The sequence below is a fragment of the Rhinolophus sinicus genome, linkage group LG01 (genome assembly GCF_036562045.2).
Source record: "Rhinolophus sinicus isolate RSC01 linkage group LG01, ASM3656204v1, whole genome shotgun sequence".
NCBI lineage: Eukaryota > Metazoa > Chordata > Mammalia > Chiroptera > Rhinolophidae > Rhinolophus > Rhinolophus sinicus.
Genome location: NC_133751.1, coordinates 170,249,492 through 170,262,291, shown reverse-complemented (window position 1 = coordinate 170,262,291; position 12,800 = coordinate 170,249,492).

Below are 12,800 nucleotides of genomic sequence, written 5' to 3'. Positions count from 1 at the left end.
TTATTTCTCATAAATTATGATGCTTTATATAGTTGTGTGATTATTTGATTAGTGTCAGTATTCTTTATCAATTATATTTGTTACAAAGGCAAAGGCTGTTTATGGATACAACATACTGCTTGGTATTTGTGTTTGTTCAAAATACATTTATTAGGTGAATGATGAGAGATTATATACTATATAACTAGAACAGTATGTTTAGAGAGTATTTATACTTGATTTATGTACTAGTATGAAGCATGTATCATTATTACTATTGTATTATTATTACTTTTCTATTTGTATTATGGATAGAAAGCATAGCAGGTGATTGTATCCACAATGACAATAGCAACATACAACACTGAGGACTACACATGACAAGAAATTGGTAGAACTTGACTGAAAAAACACTGTCAACACAACTGAGATATGTAAAATAAGATTAAAAATGGGAATAAATATGCCTATTTTCACACAGGGAAGCTCAATATGTAAAAAATATAATTCTTTATCCTAAATTAAAACACAAATACAATTCCACTCAAAATACATATAGGATCTTAAAAACAAGGAACAAGACAAAATGACTCTAAAGCTCATTGGAATAAAAATATGCAAGAAAAGTGATAAACTAATCCCCCACAAAACAAAAAATGATGAGTCTTGAAGATGGATCACTAGATATAGCCCTACTAGATATAAAAAAATAAAAAGCTACTGGCCATGATGAAAGAAGAGTATTTAGAAATGGATCCATGTATCTATATTAGAATTGAATATATAATTAAATTTTCATTTATTCAGTAAATTATGTTACAGAAACCAATAGACATTTATCATTTTAAAGCATATTTTTCTTCATCCTTATACCAAAAAATTTCCCAACTAGAGTGAATATTTCAATTAAAAAACTCTAAATATACTACCATAAATTATTTTGAGTAGTTTAATAATCTTGGAATTGGAATGAAAACAAACATATAAATAATAAAGTAAAATGTTGGACGATCAGATTGTAAAATGCATTTTAAATTTATATTATGAAACTCATAATAAGCATGCTTATAAGCATGCTCAAACTGGGAACAAGTTTGTAATAAATATGACAGAAAATGTTTAATATGCTTTATTTGCAAAAATATTTCAGGAACCAGTAAGAAAAAAAAAAAATGCAAAATTCTATAACTATAACTCACAAAAGCCATAATATAAAGACCAATAAACACATGGAAGATATTTGATATCATTAGAAATAAAAAATGCAACAGAAACAATAAGATGTTAAATTCTACCAGAATTTGACAAATATTAAAATGTCTGATTGAATTAGGTTGAAAATAAAATACAGGAACACACTCACATGTACTTTTTCATCTGTTTTTCATACTGGTTATAAAAGTATAGTTAAAGTTATTTCCTCAAATTAGTTTATTCAGAGTTCCTGTAAATGTGAGAAGGTAGTGTGGCCAGATGTGAGCTGGGAATAGGGGAAAGAGCAGGATACACACGAACATCAATTTTAGTGTCTGACAAGTAACTTAAACATCGTTTGTAAAAGCTATAAGAAACAATAAACAAATACGGTAAAGTTGCAGGATACAAAATCAATGTACAAACATCTAATGAGTTCCTATATACTAACAATGAAATTTCAGAAAAATAAATGAAAAAAATTGCTTTTGCAGTTGCAACAAAAAGAGTGAAATACCTAAGAATAAATATAACAAAGGATATAAATTACCTATACACTGAAAACATTGATATTATTAAAAGAAATTTTAAAAGACACAAAGAAATGGAAAGATATTCCATGTTCATGGATTGGAAGAATCAATATAGTTAAAATGGCCATGTTACCCAAAGCAATATATAGATTTAAAGCAATCCCCATCAAAATCCCAATGGCATTTTTTGAAGAAATAGAAAAAAAAAAATCATCCAATTCATATGGGATCACAAGACAACGAGTAGCCAAAGCAATCCTAAGGAAAACAATGGCCAAAGGTATCACACTCCCTGACTTCAAATTATACTACAAAGCTAGAGTAATCAAAACAACATTGGCAGAAAAACAGACACACAGACCAATGGAACAGAATTGAGAACCCAGAAATAAAACCACATATATATGGGCAAATAATTTTTGACAAAGGAGCAAACACATACATTGGAGGGGGGGGAAAAAAGCTTTTTCAATAAATTGGGGTTGGAAAAATTGGAAAGCCATGTGCAAAAGAATGAAACTAGACTGCTATCTGTTAGCATACACCAAAATTAACTCAAAATGGATCAAAGGCTAAATATATAAGGTCTGACAATTATGTTTGCGAACTCATCCTAGAAAAAGAGCTACGTACCTAATTGCTGACTATCACTATGGTCACCTTCGAAATACTCCCCTTGGGAAGCTATGCACCAATGCCAGCATCTAGTCCACCCTTCAAAGCAATTTTGGAACTGTTTTTGTGGAATAGCCATCAGAGCTGCATCATCTTGATGTCCTTAATGTCATCAAAATGTCTTCCTTTCAATATTTCCTTTATGTTTGGGTAAAGAAAGAAGTCATTAGGGCCAGAAAACTGAGTAAGGAGGGTGTTCCAATACAGTTATTTGTTTACTGGCTAAACTCCCTCTCAGTGTCCTGTGATGCAAGAGCCATGAAATGTTGGCAAAAAGTTAAGATGGTTTTCGTCTTTAACTTTTTCATGCAGTCTTTTCAGCACTTCCAAACAGTAAACCTGGTTAACTGTTTGTCCAGTTGGTACAAATTCATAATGAATAATTCCTTTGATATCAAAACAAAGTTAGCAACATCATTTTGACCCTTGATTTGGACTGACAGAACTTTTTTGGTTGTGGAGAATTGGCTGACTTCCATTGTGCACTTTGATGCTTTGTTTCAGGGTCGTATTGGTACGCCCATGTTTCATCACCAGTGATAAGAAGGCCCAAAACATCGTCTTGCCCCTCCAAAAGGTCTTGTCAAACTTTGACTCTCCTTTGCTTTTGTTCATCGATGAGCTCCTTCGGGATCATTTTTGCACATACCTTTCTCATGCCAAGTTTCTCAGTTAAGATTTTCCTAACTATTTCTCTATCGATGTTTACTTGGTCTGCTATGCTTCTCACAGTCAGCCAACAATTTTGACGCACAATTCAACAAATTTTTGCAATGTTTTCATCAGTTCTGCTCGTTACTGGCCGTCCTGGCCTCTCTTTATCAGTGACACATTCTCTCCCCTCAGAAAAACGTTTAATCCATGTGTACACTGCCGTTTTCTTCATGGCATTATCCCTGTAAACTGGGATTGACATGTCCATGATTTTACTTCTACTCTTGCCAAGTTTAACAAGAAATTGAAGGTTTGTTCGTTGTTCAAATTGAAGCGCAGACATTCTCGCACACAAAAACACTCAACAACAATAATGAACGCCACTCAGCAAGACACTGCCACACATGGACATGAACAGAGCTGTGAAACACTGATATCCAAGCTTATGAAACCTTACCAAGCTGTTTGTACAGTGTTGCCAATGTAAACGCATGGTGATAACTTCGTGAACTTATTTGTCACACTCGTGTCTTACGTGCAGCTCAATCCCTTTGAACCAAACCTGAGCCATCCAAAATATCAATAGAACTTTTACTGCAAAATTCTATGTTTGAAGCAAGTAAGCCATGTGCTGGATTTGCATATTAGAAAGATCAGTTTGGCAGCAATACTCAGAGACTTTTTAACATGAATGAAACCAAACACAGAGAGATTTTTAGAACAATGTCAGAAAAAAAGAAACAGGGAATAAGTTAAGGCCACTGATGACAGAGAAAGAGAGATGGATTTTGGAGATATTTCAGAAATAGAATCAGTAGAATCTGATAAGAGTGAGGGGTGAGGCAGCAAGAAATTTGGATTATTCTAAAGTTTCTGGCTTGGGTAGCTGGATGGAAGATGATGGCGCTTATTAAGATGAAGAGTTGAGAAAGGGACAGGTGAGGAAGTATGTGACATACCAGTAGAGCATCCATCTGGAAAATAGGTTGGGGCTATACCTAAAGGTATGCAAGCTATCACATCAAGGATTTAGAGCTTGGGGGCGGGGGGGATGGGATCACTCAACACAGGTGTAAAAGGGGAGCAGTGAGTTAGGACTGATCACTGGGGAATGCTGGTATTTAAGGGGAAATACAGACAGAGGAAAATTCTATTCCTATAACTAGGAATAGTATTTCTTAGTTATAGAATCTTGGATTTTGGTTGTTAAAGGTAAAGATAAACTTTGGAAAAGAGAGCTTGAAGCCACCTCTGGTGCTGTAATACAATTTTTACACTTTCATGACTAAACTGAAGAAGACCAATAGAAGAAAGATGAAAATTCCAGTTGAAAATCAATCTAGGCAAAGACACCAGGGAGACTGTTATAATAGAGAACTCTAACGGTAAAATTGTACTAATTTAGCATAATCCTATATAATTTATAATTCTGTGCTGGATTTTATTTTGTGGCCATCAACAAACACCTCCAATGAATTTAATTCACAATCATGCTTTACCATAAGACTATTTCACAAGTAAAACAAAACAAAACCCCAAAGATTGCATTTATTTTTAATTGTGTTTATAAAATTAAACAAAATTTAAGGTGTGCATAACAAAAGCTTATGCATCTAAGCAATTATGATTAAATGCCAACAATACTATAAGTAATTGGTCTGTGCATATGTTTTTTTTTAATGTGATTCAAATGGTAATAAATAGAGGAAAATAGAACGGCAACGTTAATGTGAACAATTTTCCCAGCAGTTGACACTCTTATGGAGTAGATCTTATAATGAAAGGCAGCTGGAAATATGGGATGATCACAATCATTAACCACTTTAATGAGAAAAATGAAACAGCAATTGAAGACATCTGTAGTCAAAATGTAAGCCCTAGGATTCAGATAGGAAGCACCATCCAAGTTCCTCCCTGAGTCATCTGACATGTTTTTGTGCAGAACACTGTGCTCTGTGGGTTCTTATGGGCAGTGACTGCCTTCATTCCTTCAAATCTGTTCTCTTGCTGACTCCACTGAAGACAATCTCCAGGTGGCTTAAATTCAAGACAAACTGAAAATCAGACCCAAATCATTTTTATCAATGATACCTTCCTTCTGTTCAGTTTCCTCTTGTGCTGATAGCCCTTGAATTAATCACAACCCTAGCCCTCAAAACGAAATCCTCCTTTTCTTAAACCGCTAAAAGCAACAGGATGACAAATCGGACTCTCGGTAAAGCTTCCTTCACAGTCTGCCTCCCACCACATACACATCATGTTGTCCTTTTCCCCTTTTCTTTGGAAACTGTGCTCCCTAATGATTTCATCTGGAGCTAGATGATTTCATCAACCATCTGTGTAAGAATAATTTCCAAATCTACTTTAGTGGATTTGACCTAGTATTCTCCAATCAGTCACACATTGTATCATGTTCAACCACCCTTCCAAATAAATCACTGTCATGTTGAACTGCCACATAGAAAGCTGTGAGTAAGACTGGAGTTGTGTAACTTTCCACTGAGTCCTTTCTTACTAAAAAGAAACATCTCATGTATGACTTTTAATGTCCTCCTTTTGCTGTCCCCATTTTCCCCTCTTAACATAATTTTCCCTAGCAAGGATGTCTATGCTCTGTGCTCTGATTCTTTGCCAAGGTTCTTTAGTCTTATTTGCTTCTTCCCTAAAATGTAGATCCATTCTTCTTTCTTCCACAATAGGTATGTCTGTTGCCTGTAAATCTGATCCTGTCTCCCCACACTTTTCTTGAACTTGAGCTCTCCTCAAGCAACAGTATTCCAGTATTTAAAACCTTTATATGGCTCCATACTGAGAAGCAGATTTAAACTGACAAACAAACAAACAAAAACCCTGTCATCTTGCTATTCTAAGCTGTCTGTACCAGATTAGACTCCCAGCTTTATCTTTCACACCACCACAGGAAACCCTTGCTCCATCTGAAAATGGGCTAATCTAAATTGCCCAATATACCTCATAACTCTGTACCTTCTTCCTTACAGTATTTTCGGTGGATTTTTCTATTCTCTCTCTCCCTGAAAACATTCTATTACTTAAAGTCTGCCTCAAATGTCACCCTACTAATATAGCCTTTCTTGAGAGCCTCCAAAGGGACATGACTATTCCTTCCTTCTGCCTTTCTAGTACCTCATATCTCTCTACTACATCTTATTAATGTTAGTCTTGTGATGCTATATTCTATATTTCATGGCATCTCAATCTTCTTGAATCTTCTTGAGCACTTGTTTTTGAGACTTGCATTGAAAAAGCGCTCAATCATTTGCTGAGTTGAAATGAATGAATTTAGGTAGCCTGAATTCTTCACTGTCTCATGGACATGAAATAATCATTCCTGCGTCTATCTTTCCTCTTCTTTTGTTTCTTAGTCTGAGATGGCTTTCCTTTTTTCCATTGTTTACCCAAATCTTACCCCTTCTTCACTGCACGACTCAAGTTTTATTTTCTTAAAGAAGACTGTCTAGACAATATAATCATCACTAGCCCATTCTTTTTCTCATCTACTATCTATATCTCACGGTTGGCCCAGCACAATTTAGCATTTAATTGTTCACCATCCTGAATTCTTTTGTACCATGTCATATGGGTTAAACTTATCTATTCTAGAAAATACATCCCTTAAGAGTAGCAATCATGTGTTGTATTTCCCTATAGTGTTTAGCAGAGTGCTGAGCAAGGAGTTGAGCTTGTAGTAGAAAATGTGTTTGTCCACATCTATTTTCTCTTCAAAGCCAAACCACTGACTTGTCAGTCCCTGGGAATGTCTGTTACTATGGACTCACAGTCATGTCCCTCATTGAGAATTGTCCTCTGTCACCAAGAGTGTCGTACTGAAGGTAACCCTCATTCCTCTCAGGTTCTGACCCACAGGTGATTATAATAACAGTGAGGAGCGATCTCAGTTCTGGCCCACTGTGAATTATAGTACTGTGTTTCCCCGAAAATAAGACCTAACTGGAAAATAAGCCCTAGCATGATTTTTCAGGATGGCATCCCCTGAATATAAGCCCTAATGCATCTTTTGGAGCAAACCTTAATGTAAGACCTGGTCTTATTTTCGGGAAACATAGTAACTCTTAGGGGCCAGAGTTTCTTGTAGGATTACCTAAAACTTCAGTGTCAATTACCTGTGGGTCAGCTTCTCTCTGTCCGAATCTGCCTTCCTGTATCTCCTGAGATGACTCCTCAATAAATCTACATGTAAGTCTTTATCTTAGAGTCTGTTTCCACAGAATCTAATCTAAGACAGATCTTAAATCTTCCTTTTTTTTATTCCCACCTATTTATTTATGGAATGTCTCATTTGTAGGATTGAAACAAGCATAGCATTGTTTACTCATCATCACTAAACTGGTGTGAAATATAATAATTCCCATTTATAAATTTTATGGAACACAGAGCCAGAATTCTTTTGATAGGAATCATGTCAGATGTGGTTTAAAAATGCCAAATAATTCTGTGCATTTAAGTAAAAATTCTCAGAAGTTTTAAAGGTGAAATATGTTTTTTAACAAGTTTTAAAGAGTTGAGAAGAAAAAGGAGGAGCAAAAAAATATCATCAGATAAAAGTTTGTTTAAAAATATTGACCATAGATGATTGTGTGTATGTATGTATATAAATATATAAATATATAAATATAATGTATATAATGTATATAATGTATATAATGTGTATATATATATATATATATATATATATATATATATATATAATAACATTGACATTGACTCAACAAGTGATTCTTTTTAATATTTCTGAAACCCTTTGGTGAGGCAAACTGGGGAACATAGAGATTTGGGGAGAGATTTCATGTATGATCTCTCATATAGAATGTTTTCACCAATATTGTATCAAGCTCACTTAGTGAGTTATGACTCAGTGGAGAGTTATGTCTGCAAGGAAAATATTTTTCACAGTCTATGACTCACTTTTAAAAATAAGCACATTACAATAGAATGTAGACAAGTAAATTTTTAATATAAACTAGATAAAAGTAAGTTAACTTTGATGGGATTTCTAACTTTGAAGCCATTATTTTTTTTTAAAAAATAGTTTCCTTTATACTTATCCTAATTATTAAAAAAAATATATGAAATTTTTTTTCATAGATAAAATGGTATAGTGCTAAATGAAGGCATACAAAATTGTATATGTAGTATATTGTCAAAATTGTGTCTGAATATACATTTAAAAAACTTTAAGGAAATGCCCACTAATATGGGACAAATTTTCTTCTTATCTGCATTTTCCAAATATGCTATAATGACTATATAAGTTTCATCCTCAAGACTGATAAATTTTATTTCAAACAAAAAATTTAAATAAATTTTGTTCAAATGCCATTTTGAAGGTAAAAAGGGTTGTACTCAATTTTCTATCAAGAGAGAAAATAAAGTGATAATATGACTGTGAATTACATCACTATTTGGCATCTATGGGACATAGAAAGACTCATACAACTTCATTTGACCTCACTTTTTAAAATATGTAATTAGTGGTCTTGAAATACATCAACTCTAAGTTTACTTATCCTCTTAACATGCTATAATTCTGAAATTTAAACAAACACTTTTTTCCACTTGGCATCTAGGTCACTGCATTTTCCTGGTTTCCTTTCATTCCTTCTCCATTTCCTTTGTTTCTTTGTCCTCATATTTCCAACCTGTAAATATTGAAATACCCCAGAATTCAGTCTTTATTCATTTTCTTCTTTCTTTCTACACTAAATTATTTGATGATTGCATCTATCTCCATGGATGGAAGAGCCATACATATGCTGAAACTCCTAAATGTGTGAGTATTTCACCAACCTGGACCTCTCCTCTGACCTCTGGATTTATATCTACTAACTAGCTCAGCAAGTCTCTTAGATGATTGACAGTCATTCGATATGTAACATGCCCAGCCTGAAATCTCAAGCACCTAAAATCTTTTATTTTGATAGTCTTCTCCATCTCAGCTATTGGCAACTCTCTTCTTCCAGTTACTTGGGCCAGAAGCTTTGGATTCGTGCCTGACATCTCCCTTTCTCTTAGACTTCAAATCCAATGTGTTAGCAATTCCTTTTGGTTCTGTATTCAAATATATCTACTTCCACTGTTCATCAATTCCGCTATTACGGTACCATCCTGGTGGAAGCTACCTCGATCCATGGCCTAGATTACTGTGATGGACTACCAACCATTCTCATAGATTCTGCTCCAACACACTATTATCTAAAAAGAGCAGCCACAGCAACACTCTAAAACTGTAAGCCAGTTAATGCCATTCATTTGCTCAGTGGCTTCTCACTTAGCACAAAGGTCAAAATCTTCATAGTGGCCAAATAAAAGTAGGGTGGCCATATGATATCATTAAATCAGAATACTTATGAGAGTTGGTACTCATAAACTGGTACTTCCACAGACAAACCTGGACCTATGGTCACCCTACCTATAAGACTCTGTCCAATTGGTCTTCCCCTCAGTTTCTATGCCCTTTTCTTGTACTACTCTTGCATGTGCTTCAACCATGCTCCCTTTGTTCTTGCTTGAACACACCAAGAACACCCTACTCTTAAGAACTTTGCAATTGCTCTTCCCTCTACCTGGAATGATCTTCAAGATCTTTATATTGCCTGCTTCATGAAATATTCAGTCACGAGCCTCTTAACAGTGGGGATACATTCTGAGAAATGCACTGTTAAGCGATTTCATTGTTGTATGAACCTATAGAGTGCACTTACACCAACCTAGACGGTATGGCCTACTATATACACATAGGCTATATGGTATAGCAATGCTCCCAGACTACAAACCTGTGCAGCAGTTACTATACTGAATACTGTAAGCAATCGTAATACAATGGTACCTGTGTTATTTGTGTATCTAAACATAGAAAAGGTATAATAAAGATATGGTATAAAAATAAAAAAAATTGTGTATCTGTATAAGGCACTTATCATGAATGGAGCTTGCAGGACTGGAAGTTGCTCTGGGTGAGCCAGTAAGTGAGTGGTGAGTGAACATGAAGGCCTAGGACATTACTGTACTCTACTGTAGACTCTATAAACACTGTACATTTAGGCTACAATAAAATTATTAAACAACATGAGATTAAATCAAGAAGAGAAAAATGATGCAATCAAGAGACACAGTAAATGGGAGATGTATGAGGCTGCTGCTGGTGTAACATGGCATACTGTTTTATAGCAAACTTTTATTTTTAATAAGCAGAAAGAGCATAGTCTAAATTAACAATAAAAAGTATAGTATAGGGCAGGCCGGATAGCTCAGTTGGTTAGAGCGCTAGCTCTGAACAACTGGGTTTCTCTGAACATGGGCCAGTGAACTGCGCCCTCTACAGCTGAGATTGTGAACAACAGCTCAACCTGGAGCTGGCCTGCCATGGGCCATCACCAGCTGCTGTGGGCTGCCGTGAGCGGCTGGTGGCCAGTGTGAGCATCTGGCAGCCGGCGTGAGCTGCCGTGAGCCATCATGAGCAGCCGGCCAGCAGCCAGCGATTCACTGTCTCAGCCAGGTAGAGCGCAATGCTCATTAAACCAACATGGGCCAGGGATCTGCGTCCTCCACAACTAGACTGAGAACAATGGCTTGACTCAGAGTTGGGGGTGGGGATTGGGCAAAGAAAAATTATAGTATAGTAAATACATATACCTGTTACATAATATTTTATTATCATGTATTATGTACTGTACATAATTGTACTACATGACGTCTGACAATTAAGTTCGTGAACTCCTCCTAGAAAAAGTGCTACCTACCTCATTGCTGAATATCACTATGGCCACCTTTGAAGTATACACCTTTGGAAGCTGTGTGCCTATGCCAGCACCTAGTCCCCCCTTCAAGGCAATTTTGGAACTCTTTTTTTGGAATGGCTATCAGAGCTGTTGTCGTATTACCCTTGATGTCCTGAATGTCATCAAAATATCTTCCTTTCAATATTTCTTTTCCTTTTGGATAAAGAAAGAAGTCATCAGTGGCCAGTTCAGGTGAGTAGGGAGGGTGTTCCAATACAGTTATTTGTTTAATGGCTAAAATTCCCTCATAGGCAGTGTTGTGTGAGCTGGTTCATTGTTGTGATACAAGAGCCATGAATTGGTGAAAAGTTCAGGTATCTAACTTTTTCACGCAACCTTTTCAGCACTTCCAAATAGTAAACTTGGTTAATTCTTTGCCCAGTTGGTACAAATTCATAATGAATAATCCCTCTGATATCAAAAAAGGTTAGCAACATTGTTTTGACTCTTGGTTTGAACTGATGGAAGTTTTTGGTTGTGGAGAATTGGCTGACTTCCATTGTGCACTTTGACGCTTTGTTGCAGGGTCGTATTGGTACACCCATGTTTCATCACCAGTGATAACACAGCTAAAGCATCATCTTGCCTCTCCAAAAGGTCTTGGCAAACGTGGACTCTCCTTTGCTTTTGTTCATCAGTGAGCTCTTTTGGGACCATTTTTGCACACACCTTTCTCATGCCAAAATTTTCAGTTACGATTTTCCTGTTTCCCTATTGATGTTTACTTGGTCTGCTATGCTTCTCACAGTCAGTCGATGATTCTGACACTCAATTAGATGAATTTTTGCATTGTTTTCATTAGTTCTGCTCGTTACTGGCCGCCCTGACCTGTCTTTATCAGTGACACATTCTCTCCCCTCTGAAAAACATTTAATCCATGCATACAGTGCCATTTTCTTCATGGCATTATCCCCATAAACTGAGACTAACATGTCCATGATTTCATTTACATTCTTGCCAAGTTTAACAAGAAATTTAATGTTTGTTCATTGCTCTAATTGAAGCTCATTCTCTCAATGGCACACAAAAACACACAACAACAATAATGAATGCCACTCAGCAAGACACCACTACATGTCGACAGGAACACAGCTGTGAGACACTGATATAGCAAAGTTATGAAACCTTATTGAGCTGTTTGTACAGTGCTGCCAATGTAAGCACACAGGGACAAGTTCACAAACTTGTCAGACCTCACATATTTGCATACAACTGGCAGTGCAGTAGGTTTGTTTACACCAGCATGACCTCAAGTACATGAGTGATTCTTTGAGTTATGACCTTATGATGGCTATGACAACAGTAAGCAATAGGAATTTTTCACCTCCATTATAATTATGGGACCATATATGTGGTCCATTGTTGACCAAAATGTTATTATGGGGTATATGACATGACTGTATTTGAAAACTTTAGTAGGGATGTCAATTAAGCCATAGACTATATGAGTGTTTAGTTCCATGAAATGAAGATGTAATTTTATGTTGTCTTTAGTTAAAGTGATGACTGACATTGTGGAAATAGATGAGAATGTCAAAGAGAGATATTATAGTGACTAATGGCACTTCAATGACTAGATAGAAGATAACAGACATAGAGAGGAAATGGCCTGCCAATGGGAAGAAATTCATGTAGGACAAGGTATTTTCTCAGTGCTTAGTATATATTAGATGCTCACTAAGTATCTTATGATTAAGTGGCTTACTAAATAAATGCATACGCACATGAATTATAGCACATGAATTAGTTATGATCATCCTGGAAGTGAGTAATCAAAATCCCAACTCAAGTTTAGAGTGACACTTTGAATTCCTAGGACTTGGTGACTATTTATAATCATTCTTCAATAATTCCTAGCAAGACATCCATTTTCCCTCTCCCCAATGCACCACTAACATGGTAACTTAGGTTTCTTTTGAAGAAACAGTTTAGGAAATGTTTTAGGCTA